Genomic DNA, 13,464 nt, shown 5'->3' with positions numbered 1-13,464 from the left:
TTGTTATAGTCTGTAGACTAGTTTATTGTTACTGTAGACTAGTTTATTGTTATAGTCCTATAACTGTAGACTAGTTTATTGTTATAGTCCTATAACTGTAGAGACTAGTTTATTGTTATAGTCCTATAACTGTAGACTAGTTTATTGTTATAGTATAACTGTAGACTAGTTTATTGTTATAGTATAACTGTAGACTAGTTTATTGTTATAGTCCTGTAACTGTAGACTAGTTTATTGTTATAGTCCTATAACTGTAGACTAGTTTATTGTTATAGTCCTATAACTGTAGACTAGTTTATTGTTATAGTCCTATAACTGTAGACTAGTTTATTGTTATAGTCCTATAACTGTAGACTAGTTTATTGTTATAGTATAATAGTCCTATAACTGTAGACTAGTTTATTGTTATAGTCCTATAACTGTAGACTAGTTTATTGTTATAGTCCTAAACTGTAGACTAGTTTATTGTTATAGTCCTATAACTGTAGACTAGTTTATTGTTATAGTATAACTGTAGACTAGTTTATTGTTATAGTCCTATAACTGTAGACTAGTTTATTGTTATAGTCCTAACTGTAGACTAGTTTATTGTTATAGTATAACTGTAGACTAGTTTATTGTTATAGTCCTATAACTGTAGACTAGTTTATTGTTATAGTCCTATAACTGTAGACTAGTTTATTGTTATAGTCCTATAACTGTAGACTAGTTTATTGTTATAGTCCTATAACTGTAGACTAGTTTATTGTTATAGTATAACTGTAGACTAGTTTATTGTTATAGTATAACTGTAGACTAGTTTATTGTTATAGTCCTATAACTGTAGACTAGTTTATTGTTATAGTCCTATAACTGTAGACTAGTTTATTGTTATAGTCCTATAACTGTAGACTAGTTTATTGTTATAGTCCTAACTAACTAGTTTATTGACTGTAGACTTTTATTGTTATAGTCCTATAACTGTAGACTAGTTTATTGTTATAGTCCTATAACTGTAGACTAGTTTATTGTTATAGTCCTATAACTGTAGACTAGTTTATTGTTATAGTCCTATAACTGTAGACTAGTTTATTGTTATAGTCCTATAACTGTAGACTAGTTTATTGTTATAGTCCTATAACTGTAGACTAGTTTATTGTTATAGTCCTATAACTGTAGACTAGTTTATTGTTATAGTCCTAACAGTAGACTAGTTTATTGTTATAGTCCTATAACAGTAGACTAGTTTATTGTTATAGTCCTATAACTGTAGACTAGTTTATTGTTATAGTCCTAGTTTATTGTTATAGTATAACTGTAGACTAGTTTATTGTTATAGTATCTGTAGACTATAACTGTAGACTAGTTTATTGTTATAGTATAACTGTAGACTAGTTTATTGTTATAGTCCTATAACTGTAGACTAGTTTATTGTTATAGTATAACTGTAGACTAGTTTATTGTTATAGTCCTATAACTGTAGACTAGTTTATTGTTATAGTCCTATAACTGTAGACTAGTTTATTGTTATAGTATAACTGTAGACTATAGACTAGTTTATTGTTATAGTCCTATAACTGTAACTGTTATAGACTAGTTTTATTGTTATAGTCCTATAACTGTAGACTAGTTTATTGTTATAGTCCTATAACTGTAGACTAGTTTATTGTTATAGTATAACTGTAGACTAGTTTATTGTTATAGTCCTATAACTGTAGACTAGTTTATTGTTATAGTCCTATAACTGTAGACTAGTTTATTGTTATAGTCCTATAACTGTAGACTAGTTTATTGTTATAGTCCTATAACTGTAGACTAGTTTATTGTTATAGTCCTATAACTGTAGACTAGTTTATTGTTATAGTCCTATAACTGTAGACTAGTTTATTGTTATAGTCCTATAACTGTAGACTAGTTTATTGTTATAGTATAACTGTAGACTAGTTTATTGTTATAGTCCTATAACTGTAGACTAGTTTATTGTTATAGTAGACCTATAACTGTAGACTAGTTTATTGTTATAGTCCTATAACTGTAGACTAGTTTATTGTTATAGTCCTATAACTGTAGACTAGTTTATTGTTATAGTCCTATAACTGTAGACTAGACTAGACTTTTATTGTTATAGTCCTATAACTGTAGACTAGTTTATTGTTATAGTCCTATAACTGTAGACTAGTTTATTGTTATAGTCCTATAACTGTAGACTAGTTTATTGTTATAGTATAACTGTAGACTAGTTTATTGTTATAGTCCTATAACTGTAGACTAGTTTATTGTTATAGTCCTTTAACTGTGACTAGTTTATTGTTATAGTCCTATAACTGTAGTTTATTGTTATAGTCCTATAACTGTAGACTAGTTTATTGTTATAGTCCTATAACTGTAGACTAGTTTATTGTTATAGTATAACTGTAGACTAGTTTATTGTTATAGTCCTTTAACTGTAGACTAGTTTATTGTTATAGTAGTTTATTGTTATAGTCCTATAACTGTAGACTAGTTTATTGTTATAGTATAACTGTAGACTAGTTTATTGTTTATAGTCCTTTAACTGTAGACTAGTTTATTGTTATAGTATAACTGTAGACTAGTTTATTGTTATAGTATAACTGTAGACTAGTTTATTGTTATAGTCCTATAACTGTAGACTAGTTTATTGTTATAGTCCTATAACTGTAGACTAGTTTATTGTTATAGTCCTATAACTGTAGACTAGTTTATTGTTATAGTCCTTTAACTGTTTAGACTAGTTTATTGTTATAGTCCTAACTAACTGTTTATTGTTATAGTATAACTGTAGACTAGTTTATTGTTATAGTCCTATAACTGTAGACTATTGTTATAGTCCTATAACTGTAGTTTAATAGTCCTATAACTGTTTATTGACTAACTGTTTATTGTTATAGTCCTATAACTGTAGACTAGTTTATTGTTATAGTCTGTAGACTATTTATTGTTATAGTCTGTAGACTAGTTTATTGTTATAGTCCTATAACTGTAGACTAGTTTATTGTTATAGTCCTTAACTGTAGACTAGTTTATTGTTATAGTAGTAATAGTCTGTAGACTAGTTTATTGTTATAGTCCTATAACTGTAGACTAGTTTATTGTTATAGTCCTATAACTGTAGACTAGTTTATTGTTATAGTCCTATAACTGTAGACTAGTTTATTGTTATAGTCCTATAACTGTAGTTATAGTATAACTGTAGACTAGTTTATTGTTATAGTCCTATAACTGTAGACTAGTTTATTGTTATAGTCCTATAACTGTAGACTAGTTTATTGTTATAGTATAACTGTAGACTAGTTTATTGTTATAGTCCTTTAACTGTAGACTAGTTTATTGTTATAGTCCTATAACTGTAGACTAGTTTATTGTTATAGTCCTATAACTGTAGACTAGTTTATTGTTATAGTAACTAGACTAGTTTATTGTTATAGTCTAGACTTTTATTGTTATAGTCCTTTAACTGTAGACTAGTTTATTGTTATAGTCCTTAACTGTAGACTAGTTTATTGTTATAGTCCTATAACTCTGTTATAGTCCTTTAACTGTAGACTAGTTTATTGTTATAGTCCTATAACTGTAGACTAGTTTATTGTTATAGTATAACTGTAGACTAGTTTATTGTTATAGTCCTATAACTGTAGACTAGTTTATTGTTATAGTCCTTTAACTGTAGACTAGTTTATTGTTATAGTCTGTAGACTAGTTTATTGTTATAGTCCTATAACTGTAGACTAGTTTATTGTTATAGTATAACTGTAGACTAGTTTATTGTTATAGTATAACTGTAGACTAGTTTATTGTTATAGTATAACTGTAGACTAGTTTATTGTTATAGTATAACTGTAGACTAGTTTATTGTTATAGTCCTAACTAACTGTAGATAGTATAACTAGTTTATTGTTATAGTCCTATAACTGTAGACTAGTTTATTGTTATAGTCCTATAACTGTAGACTAGTTTATTGTTATAGTCCTATAACTGTAGACTAGTTTATTGTTATAGTCCTATAACTGTAGACTAGTTTATTGTTATAGTCCTATAACTGTAGACTAGACTTTATTGTTATAGTATAACTGTAGACTAGTTTATTGTTATAGTCCTATAACTGTAGACTAGTTTATTGTTATAGTCCTATATAACTGTAGACTAGTTTATTGTTATAGTCCTATAACTGTAGATAATTGTTATAGTATAACTGTAGACTAGTTTATTGTTATAGTCCTATAACTGTAGACTAGTTTATTGTTATAGTATAACTGTAGACTAGTTTATTGTTATAGTCCTATAACTGTAGACTAGTTTATTGTTATAGTCCTAACAGTAACTGTAGACTAGTTTTTATTGTTATAGTATAACTGTAGACTAGTTTATTGTTATAGTCCTATAACTGTAGACTAGTTTATTGTTATAGTATAACTGTAGACTAGTTTATTGTTATAGTCCTATAACTGTAGACTAGTTTATTGTTATAGTCCTATAACTGTAGACTAGTTTATTGTTATAGTCTGTAGACTAGTTTATTGTTATAGTCTATAACTGTAGACTAGTTTATTGTTATAGTATAACTGTAGACTAGTTTATTGTTATAGTCCTATAACTGTAGACTAGTTTATTGTTATAGTCCTATAACTGTAGACTAGTTTATTGTTATAGTATAACTGTAGACTAGTTTATTGTTATAGTCCTATAACTGTAGACTAGTTTATTGTTATAGTCCTATAACTGTAGACTAGTTTATTGTTATAGTCCTATAACTGTAGACTAGTTTATTGTTATAGTCTGTAGACTATTGTTATAGTCCTATAACTGTAGACTAGTTTATTGTTATAGTCCTATAACTGTAGACTAGTTTATTGTTATAGTATAACTGTAGACTAGTTTATTGTTATAGTCCTATAACTGTAGACTAGTTTATTGTTATAGTAACTATAACTGTAGACTAGTTTATTGTTATAGTCCTATAACTGTAGACTAGTTTATTGTTATAGTATAACTGTAGACTAGTTTATTGTTATAGTATAACTGTAGACTAGTTTATTGTTATAGTCCTATAACTGTAGACTAGTTTATTGTTATAGTATAACTGTAGACTAGTTTATTGTTATAGTATAACTGTAGACTAGTTTATTGTTATAGTATAACTGTAGACTAGTTTATTGTTATAGTCCTTTAACTGTAGACTAGTTTATTGTTATAGTATAACTGTAGACTAGTTTATTGTTATAGTCCTATAACTGGGATAACTAGTTTATTGTATTAGTTCTTTAACTTTATGCTAATTCATTGTATTAGTTCTTTAACTTTAGGCCAATTTATTGTTATAACTTATTGGAAGAAGTTTTGACCCACTAAGACTCAAACACCAAGACACCAAACTGAGCAATCGGGGGAGAAGGGCCTTGGCCAGGGAGATGACCAAGAACCCGATGGTCACTCTGACAGAGCTCCAGAGTTCCTCTGTGGAGATGGGAGAACCTTCCAGAAGGACAACCATCTCTGCAGCACTCCACCAACCAGTTCTTTATGGTAAAGTGGCCAGACAGAAGCCACTCCTCAGTAAAAGGCACATGACAGCCCACCTGGAGTTTGTCAAAAGGCACCTAAGGGACTCTCAGACCATGAGAAACAAGATTCTCTGGTCTGATGAAACCAAGCGTCAGGTCTGAGGACACCTGGCACCATAACTACAGTGAAGCATGGTGGTGGCAGCATCATGATTTAGGGATCTTTTTTCAGCAAAAAGGACTGAGAGACTAATCAGGATCGAGGGAAAGATGAACAGAGCAAAGTACAGAGAGATCTTTGATGAAAACCGGCTCCAGAGCACTCAGGACCTCAGACTGGGGCAAAGGTTCACCTTCCAACAGGACAACGACTCTAAGCACACATCCAAGACAATGCAGGAGTGGCTTCGACACAAGTTTCCTAATGTCCTTGACATCAGCCAGAGCCCGATGGAACATCTCTGGAGAGAACTGAAAATAGCTGTGCAGTGACGCTCCCCATCCAACCTGACAGATCTTGAATGATCTGCAGAGAAGAATGGGAGAAACTCCCCAAATACAGGTGTGCCAAGCTTGTAGTGTCATACCCAAGAAGACTCGAGGCTGTAATCGCTGCCAAAGGTTCTTCAACAAAGTACTGAGTAAAGGGTCTGAATACTTACGTAAATGTAATAAACTCAGCAAAAAAAAAACGTCCCTTTTTCAGGACCCTTTCAAAGAAAGTTAGTAAAAATCCAAATAACTTCACAGATCTTCATTATAAACACTGCTTGTTCAAAAACCATAAACAATTAATGAACATGCACCTGTGGAACGGTCGTTAAGACACTAACAGCTTACAGACGGAAGGCAATTAAGGTCACAGTTATGAAAACTTAGGACACTAAAGAGGCCTTTCTACTGAATCTAAAAAACACCAAAAGAAAGATGCCCAGGGTCCCTGCTCATCTTCGTGAACGTGCCTTAGGTATGCTGAAAGGAGGCATGATGACTGCAGATGTGGCCAGGGAAAAATAAATTGCATGTCTGTACTGTGAGACGCCTAAGACAGCGGTCCACGGAGACAGGATGGACAGCTGATCGTCTTCGCAGTGGCAAACCACGTGTAACAACACCTGCACAGGATCGGTACATCCGAACATCACACCTGCGGGACAGGTACAGGATGGCAACAACTGCCCAAGTTACACCAGAAATGCACAATCCCTCCAGCAGTGCTCAGATTGTCCGCAATAGGCTGAGAGAGGCTGGACTGAGGGCTTGTAGGCCTGTTGTAAAAGGCAGGTCCTCACCAGACATCACCAGCAACAACGTCGCCACATCACCACCACCACCGTACCAAACAGCACTGGCAAAAGTGCTCTTCCCTGACGAGTCGGTTTTGTCTCACTAAGGGTGATGGTCGGCTTCGTTGATCATCAAAGGAATGAGTGTTGATTTGATTTCCTCCCTCATGTGGTACTCCTTCCTGCAGGGTCATCCTGACATGACCCTCCATCATGACAATGCCACCGGCCATACTGCTCGTTCTGTGCTTGAATGTCAGTGTTCTGCCATGGCCAGCAAAGAGCCCGGATCTCAATCCCATTGAGCACGTCTGGGACCTGTTGGATCGGAAGGTGAGGCTAGGGCCACTCCCCCAGAAATGTCCAGGAACTTGCAGGTGCCTTGGTGGAAGAGTGGGAAGTAACAGCAAGAACAACAAATCTGGTGCAGTCCATGAGGAGGAGATGCACTGCAGTACTTAATGCAGCTGGTGGCCACACCATCTGGTGCAGTCCACGAGGAGGAGATGCACTGCAGTACTTAATGCAGCTGGTGGCCACACCATCTGGTGCAGTCCACGAGGAGGAGCACTGCAGTACTTAATGCAGCTGGTGGCCACACCATCTGGTGCAGTCCATGAGGAGGAGCACTGCAGTACTTAATGCAGCTGGTGGCCACACCATCTGGGTCAGTCCATGAGGAGGAGCACTGCAGTACTTAATGCAGCTGGTGGCCACCAGATATTGACTGTTACTTTTGATTTTGAATCCCCCCCTTTGTTCAGGGGCACATTATTCTATTTCTGTTAGTCACATGTCTGTGGAACTTGTTCAGTTTATGTCTCAGTTGTTGAATCTTGTTATGTCCATACAAATATTTACACATGTTAAGTTTACTGAAAATAAACGCAGGTGACAATGAGAGGAAGTTACTTTTCTTTGCCGAGTTTATTAGTTTGCAAAAATGTCTAATTTTTAAAATGTCTGTTTTTGCTTTGTTATTATATGGTATTGTGTGTAGAGTTTAATCCATTTTAGAATAAGGCTGTAACGTAACAAAATGTGTAAAAAGTAAAGGTGTCTGAATACCTTCCCAATGCACTGTATATGCTAGCTCTGGCCCAGGGCTTTACATATGCACAGGGCCTTCTTCAAATACAGCTTAGAGCTGCCATGGTACTCATAAAATAAAACGCAACTCAGGCCGCACGTAACGCCCTGGGTGAGAGCTAGACTATAGGCTAACTGCTAGGCCTTACCTGATGGACAGGGTCCCTTGTGTGCCTGGGTGATGGCCTCCCTTTCCTTCTGAAGAGCTTTCCGGCTGGCAGCCTTCATCCGACACACGTTCCCGTACGTCTTCCCGTCGCTACCACACACCTTATACACCATCTTACACTGACACAGCCTCGGTTTGGAGCTCCGCTTCCCGGCCGGCCTTTGTTAGGAGCGTTAGGGGACCTACACTCTAAGCCTTCCCCACACGGCAGGTCGTTTCTCCGGCCACAGAGTTCATCCTCGCCCCGGGAACACACCAGGCAACAGTTGCACCGGTCTGGGACATACCCGCTGGGGCAGGTCGGACTAGGACACGCGCTCACGTCGCACTGGGAGGAACACTTTTGAGCTGGACTCGGCGCCGGCTCCGGACCCGGTGAGCTTGTGCGCGAAAAATACCGTCGCAGCGAATAAGAACACCCGCATCTCGAGAATGCGGTAATAAAAAGAGAGGGGAACAAAAAGCCTGACAGAAAGAGATTCTCGGTAAATGCTGAAACGGAGTTGAGGAGGATTACAGGCACTCCATTGGATAGTTAGACAGTTGTCTCTTCAACAAGCTTGTGGTAAAGTCTCTTTTCGCGCTAAACAATTTTATCACTTGGATATTCTGTTCTTAAAGACTCCACAAATGTATTCTATGTATTATAATCTTTATACTTCAAAATAAAAAATAAAAAAGTAATACAATGTTATAGAAACAAATAGGACTACTGTCTGCGTTGCGTAATGAGGAGTGGAAGAGAGCACATCCAAGACCGACAGAGCGACTGATTCACATACCTGGACGCTGTAACAGACGGATCATGATGAATCTCTCTCCCCCCCTAGAACTCAATGTGGACACTGGAGGCTGCCCCGCCATGGAAAACCCCCTCCCGCACACAAAACCTGTACGGGCACTGTGTGTCTGGCACACAAACAGGCTGCCAGAGATCTGGACAAAGGTTATAACTGAGCCGTGCGCCATCTAGTGGAGAATTAAGATAACTGTTACAGTTCTCTCTTTTCTTTCTTTCTTTCTCCCTTTCTTTTCGGTCGGTTCTTTATCCCTTTTCTCTAACATGTCCTGTCCATCTTCATGATTTTGAGGCTACTAAAAAGGTGAAACAAACAACTGAAATAGGGGCTTTTGTAGGTAAAGTGATGTAGACTGAAACAGGGCCTACAGTAGGTGGAGTAATGTTGATGTAGACTGAAACAGGGCCTACAGTAGGTGGAGTAATGTAGACTGAAACAGGGCCTACAGTAGGTGGAGTGATGTAGACTGAAACAGGGCATACAGTAGGTGGAGTAATGTTGATGTAGACTGAAACAGGGCCTACAGTAGGTGGAGTGGTGTAGACTGAAACAGGGCCTACAGTAGGTGGAGTAATGTAGACAAACAGGGCCTACAGTAGGTGGAGTGGTGTAGACTGAAACAGGGCCTACAGTAGGTGGAGTAATGTAGACTGAAACAGGGCCTACAGTAGGTGCAGCAATGTAGACTGAAACAGGGCCTACAGTAGGTGCAGCAATGTAGACTGAAACAGGGCCTAGAGTAGGTGGAGTAATGTTGACGTAGACTGAAACAGGGCCTACAGTAGGTGCAGCAATGTAGACTGAAACAGGGCCTACAGTAGGTGGAGTAATGTTGACGAGACTGAAACAGGGCCTACGGTAGGTGGAGTAATGTAGACTGAAACAGGGCCTACGGTAGGTGGAGTAATGTAGACTGAAACAGGGCCTACAGTAGGTGCAGCAATGTAGACTGAAACAGGGCCTACAGTAGGTGGAGTAATGTTGACGTAGACTGAAACAGGGCCTACAGTAGGTGCAGCAATGTAGACTGAAACAGGGCCTACAGTAGGTGGAGTAATGTTGACGTAGACTGAAACAGGGCCTACGGTAGGTGGAGTAATGTAGACTGAAACGGGGCCTACGGTAGGTGGAGTAATGTAGACTGAAACGGGGCCTACGGTAGGTGGAGTAATGTAGACTGAAACGGGGCCTCGGTAGGTGGAGTGGTGTAGACTGAAACGGGGCCTACGGTAGGTGGAGTGGTGTAGACTGAAACAGGGCCTACGGTAGGTGGAGTGATGTAGACTGAAACAGGGCCTACGGTAGGTGGAGTGATGTAGACTGAAACAGGGCCTACGGTAGGTGGAGTGATGTAGACTGAAACAGGGCCTACGGTAGGTGGAGTGATGTAGACTGAAACAGGGCCTACGGTAGGTGGAGTGATGTAGACTGAAACAGGGCCTACGGTAGGTGGAGTGATGTAGACTGAAACAGGGCCTACGGTAGGTGGAGTGATGTAGACTGAAACAGGGCCTACGGTAGGTGGAGTGATGTAGACTGAAACGCCTCTACACTCTAACCACTAGGCTACCTACCTCCTCTAACCACTAGGCTACATACCTCCTCTAACCACTAGGCTACCTACCTCCTCTAACCACTAGGCTACCTACCTCCTCTAACCACTAGGCTACCTACCTCCTCTAACCACTAGGCTACCTACCTCCTCTAACCACTAGGCTACCTACCTCCTCTAACCACTAGGCTACCTACCTCCTCTAACCACTAGGCTACATACCTCCTCTAACCACTAGGCTACCTACCTCCTCTAACCACTAGGCTACCTACCTCCTCTAACCACTAGGCTACCTACCTCCTCTAACCACTAGGCTACCTACCTCCTCCAACCACTAGGCTACCTACCTCCTCCTAACCACTAGGCTACCTACCTCCTCTAACCACTAGGCTACCTACCTCCTCTAACCACTAGGCTACCTACCTCCTCTAACCACTAGGCTACCTACCTCCTCTAACCACTAGGCTACCTACCTCCTCTAACCACTAGGCTACCTACCTCCTCTAACCACTAGGCTACCTACCTCCTCTAACCACTAGGCTACCTACCTCCTCTAACCACTAGGCTACCTACCTCCTCTAACCACTAGGCTACCTACCTCCTCTAACCACTAGGCTACCTACCTCCTCTAACCACTAGGCTACCTACCTCCTCTAACCACTAGGCTACCTACCTCCCCTAACCACTAGGCTACCTACCTCCTCTAACCACTAGGCTACCTACCTCCTCTAACCACTAGGCTACCTACCCCCTCTAACCACTAGGCTACCTACCCCCAACCACTAGGCTACCTACCCCCTCTAACCACTAGGCTACCCACCCCCTCTAACCACTAGGCTACCTACCCCCAACCACTAGGCTACCTACCTCCTCTAACCACTAGGCTACCTACCTCCTCTAACCACTAGGCTACCTACCTCCTCTAACCACTAGGCTACCCGCCTCCTCTAACCACTAGGCTACCCGCCTCCTCTAACCACTAGTCTACCTGCCTCCTCTACACTCTAACCACTAGGCTACCTGCCTCCTCTACACTCTAACCACTAGTCTACCAGCCTCCTCTACACTCTAACTACTAGGCTACCTGCCTCCTCAACCACTAGGCTACCTACCTCCTCTACACTCTAACCACTAGGCTACCTACCTCCTCTACACTCTAACCACCAGGCTACCCACCTCCTCTACACACCTAACCACTAGGCTACCTACCTCCTCTACACTCTAACCACTAGGCTACCTACCTCCTCTAAACACCAGGCTACCTGCCGCCTACACTAACCACTAGGCTACCTACCTCCTCTACACTCTAACCACTAGGCTACTTACCTCCTCTACACTCTAACCACTAGTCTACCTGCCTCCTCTACACTCTAACCACTAGGCTACCTGCCTCCTCTACACTCTAACCACTAGTCTACCAGCCTCCTCTACACTCTAACTACTAGGCTACCTGCCTCCTCTAACCACTAGGCTACCTACCTCCTCTACACTCTAACCACTAGGCTACCTACCTCCTCTACACTCTAACCACTAGGCTACCTACCTCCTCTACACTCTAACCACTAGGCTACCTACCTCCTCTACACTCTAACCACTAGGCTACCTACCTCCCAAAACACCAGGCTACCTGCCGCCTACACTAACCACTAGGCTACCTACCTCCTCTACACTCTAACCACTAGGCTACTTACCTCCTCTACACTCTAACCACTAGGCTACCTACCTCCTCTACACTCTAACCACTAGGCTACCTGCCACCTCTACACTCTAACCACTAGGCACCCTGTCACCTCCACAATTGAACACGACCATAGTGAACATTGCATAGATCAATGAAGAGAAGAAGGAGTTCACATTTAAACCAATCCCAAATTTACATTTATTGTTTCCAACATTAAAAAAAATACAATTCTACCTTTTACATTCATTATACAGCGGGAATAGAACATTCAAGATGCATAAATTATGAAAAAAAATGAAAACAGTGTCTGTATCACCAAAAGCACCCTATTCCCTATATAGTTCACTACTTTTATCCAAAATTAGTGCAGTACTTTGTCCCTATAGGCCCTGGTCCAAAAGTAGTGCACTACTTTATCCCTATAGGCCCTTGTCCAAAAGTAGTGCACTACTTTGTCCCGATAGGCCCTGGTCCAAAAGTAGTGCACTACTTTGTCCCTATAGGGCCTGGTCCAAAGTAGTGCACTACTTTATCCCTATAGGGCCTGGTCCAAAAGTAGTGCACTACTTTATCCCTATAGGCTCTGGCCAAAAGTAGTGCACTACTTTAGGCCCTGGCCAAAAGTAGTGCACTACTTTATCCCTATAGGCCCAAAAGTAGTGCACTACTTTGTCCCTATAGGCCCAAAAGTAGTGCACTACTTTGTCCCTATAGGCCCAAAAGTAGTGCACTACTTTGTCCCTATAGGCCCAAAAGTAGTGCACTACTTTGTCCCTATAGGCTCTGGCCAAAAGTAGTGCACTACTTTATCCCTATAGGCCCTGGCAAAAGTAGTGCACTACTTTATCCCTATAGGCCCTGGAAAAAAGTAGTGCACTACTTTATCCCTATAGGCCCTGGCCAAAGTAGTGCACTACTTTATCCCTATAGGCCCAAAAGTAGTGCACTACTTTATCCCTATAGGCCCTGGCCAAAGTAGTGCACTACTTTATCCCTATAGGCCCAAAAGTAGTGCACTACTTTATCCCTAGGCCCTGGTCCAAAGTAGTGCACTACTTTATCCCTATAGGCCCTGGTCCAAAGTAGTGCACTATGTAGGAATAGGTGCTGTACGTGATGTAGATAATGTTTAGTGTGCGAATGTCCTTATTTTTCCTTTCCCGCCCATTTGGTGGGAGATGAAACGAAGCCTCAGCATTATGACATCATCAAACTTAGCAGGGTAACTTCCTGTTTACAGACAACAACAAATCACAACAACAAAAAAATAATAACATTCTGCCAGGAGTTCTACTTTTGGGCTGAAGAATCAGGGGCCGGGATTCAATCTGATCTGATGGGTTATAGGCTTTGAGGCCTTTTAAAAGGCACATTTCTGACTGAGCCGAC

General features: G+C 39.9%; 1 pseudogene; it reads right to left on the bottom strand.

Annotated features, from left to right (window-relative positions):
* LOC115121117 (serine protease HTRA3-like) overlaps positions 1 to 8,849 on the bottom strand; it is a 38,527-nt pseudogene extending 29,678 nt beyond the window's left edge.
* Positions 8,850 to 13,464: the final 4,615 nt, after the last annotated feature.

This window comes from Oncorhynchus nerka, linkage group LG18, assembly GCF_034236695.1.
Source record: "Oncorhynchus nerka isolate Pitt River linkage group LG18, Oner_Uvic_2.0, whole genome shotgun sequence".
Classification (NCBI taxonomy): domain Eukaryota; kingdom Metazoa; phylum Chordata; class Actinopteri; order Salmoniformes; family Salmonidae; genus Oncorhynchus; species Oncorhynchus nerka.
Note: the sequence above shows the minus strand (reverse complement) of the source record. Positions and strands in the feature narration are given on the sequence as shown.